This window comes from Odontomachus brunneus, unplaced genomic scaffold (assembly GCF_010583005.1).
Source record: "Odontomachus brunneus isolate Ranch 3 - 2012 unplaced genomic scaffold, Obru_v1 Obru_scaffold_142, whole genome shotgun sequence".
NCBI lineage: Eukaryota > Metazoa > Arthropoda > Insecta > Hymenoptera > Formicidae > Odontomachus > Odontomachus brunneus.
Genome location: NW_022639592.1, coordinates 177,453 through 180,080, shown reverse-complemented (window position 1 = coordinate 180,080; position 2,628 = coordinate 177,453).

Genomic DNA, 2,628 nt, shown 5'->3' with positions numbered 1-2,628 from the left:
CTTGATGGAGACATGGGTGGATGATAAAGGGTGGGAAAGGATAAGGGAAAAGCTACCAGTGTCACATCAGTGGGAATATAGTAGGGCAGTGAGAGAGAAAAGGAAAAGGAGGGCGATGGGAGGGATGATTATAGGAATAAGGAAAGGATGGGGGGAGAAGGAAGGAAAGTTAATTAAAAAAAGGGAGGAAGGGATAATTATATCAGAAATAAAAGAGAAAGGAGAGGCGGTAATAGTTATATCCATATATAATAAGGGAGGATGGAAAAGGTTGGAAGAGAGTTTGAATAGGATGGTGGAGGATGGAGAAAATGGGAAAATAATAATAGGAGGGGATTTTAATATTAGGATAGGAGAGTTAAAGAACAATGAAATGGGGGGAGAAGGAGATGGTAGAAGAAGTAAGGATAAAATTATAGGAAAGGGTGGGAGGAGATTAATAGAATGGGTACAGGAAAAAGGATGGTATGTATTAAATGGAGATTATAAAGGGGATTGGGAAGGGGAATTTACATATGTAGGCGCCAGAGGGAATACAGTGATAGATTATGTAATTGTAAGTGAGGAAATGTATTGTAAGACAAAAGATTTTGTAATTGGAGGTAGAGTAGAGTCGGATCATATGCCACTGGAATTAAGAATAGAGGAAGAGGATGAAGAAGGAAGAGCAACAGAGGGAGGAGAGGAAGAGAACAAGGAAGGAGGAGGGGAGAAGGAATTTATAAGTTGGAAGGAGGAGGATAGGGAGAAATTTAAAGAGGAAACTGAGGATTTCGTGCTGGAAGAAAGTCAAAATACAGTGGAGAAGAAATGGGAGGGAATTAAAGAGAAGATACTAGGAGCGATGGTGAGGAAAAAGATGAAGATAAGAAGGTGGAAATTGGGGGATAAGGATTGGTGGGATAATGAATGTAAAAGAGAGAAGAGGAAGGTAAAGAGGTGTTATAAAAAATGGAGGAGCGGAAAAATAAGGAGGGCGCAATATATAGAGGAAAAGAAGAAGATGAAAGAAATGCAAGAGAGAAAACAGAGGGAGAGAAGAAGGAAAGAAGAGGAAGAACTGAGGATGTTGAGAAAAGAAACGGAGGTGTGGAAATATATAAATAGGTAGAGAAAAAAGAGAAGAGAAATGGAGAATAAAATTGGAGAGGAGGAATGGAGAAAGTATTTTAAAGGATTATTAGATGGGGAAGAGGAAAAGGAAGAAGGGATGAAGAGGAGAGGAAGGCAAGAAGGAAAAGAAGAAGATGAACTGGAGGAAAGGGAAATAGAGGAGGCGGTGAGGAAAATGAAGAAGAGGAAGGCATTTGGAAAGGATGGAGTCCCCATGGAGGCATGGATGTATGCAGGGGAAGGGGTGAAGTTTGGTGGAGTTGATGAGACAGATATGGGAGGAAGGAGATATTCCAGGAGATTGGAGGACAAGTATTGTGGTACCGTTATATAAGAAAGGAGATATGGTGGATGTGGTGGCGATAGGGGGATATTGCTGTTGTGTACGGCATATAAGATATACGCGGAAGTATTAAGGAAAAGATTAGAGAAGGAGGTGGAAGAGAAAAAGATACTGCCAGAGAGTCAAGCGGGTTTTAGGAAAGGAAGATCGACGATAGATAATATTTTTGTGTTGAATCATTTGGTACAGAGGAAAGGAGAAAGAAGAGGAAAGGAGAGGTTATATGCTTTGTTTGTGGACATTAAAGCAGCTTTTGACAATGTTAATAGAGAGAAGTTATGGGAAATAATGGAAAGTAAAGGGTTAAATCAAAGGATGATAGAAAGGGTGAAGAGTATATATGAAGAGACGAAGATGACGGTGAAAACAAGGAATGGATTTACGGACAATTTCTGGACCAAAAAAGGAGTAAGACAAGGGTGTGCGTTGAGCCCGTTATTATTTAGTATATATATTGCGGACTTAGATAAGATGTTGGAAAGGAGAGGTATAGGGGGAATAGAATTAGGTAAAGATAGAATATGGAATATAGCGTATGCGGATGACATTGTGTTGGTAGCAAAGAACAGGGTAGCGATGATAGATATGATGGACACGTTGAAGAAATTTTTAAAGGAAAGAAGTCTAGAGTTGTCTACGGATAAAACGAAAATAGTGGTGTTTAATAGGAAAGGTAGGGAAAGAAAAGAAAAATGGAAATGGAAGGATAAAGGAATTGAAGAGGTAAAGGAGTTTAAGTACTTAGGATTTACTTTTAATCAGACAGGGAATTATAAGGCGCATATAAATGATTTGTATAAGAAAGGCAGAGTAGCTTTGAATAAGGTTTGGGGTTTGGGAGAAAGGATATGCAGAGATGACTTTTTAAGGAGATGGACATTATTTAGATATCTGATACAAAGTGTGATGTCGTATGGTGTAGAAGTATGGGAGTGGGAGGAAAAAGAGAAATTAGAAAGAATCATGATGGATTATGTAAGGTGGATTTTTAGATTGGATTTTTGTACGCCGAGGTATATTATTATGTATGAGCTAGGGATGGAAAAATTGAAGATAGGATGGGGTATAAGGGCGAAAAGATATGAAGAAAAAATTAGGAACAGTAGCGAAGAGAGACTAATAAAAAAGTGTTGGGAAGAAAAGGAAGAAAGTGGAGGGAAAGATTTATATGG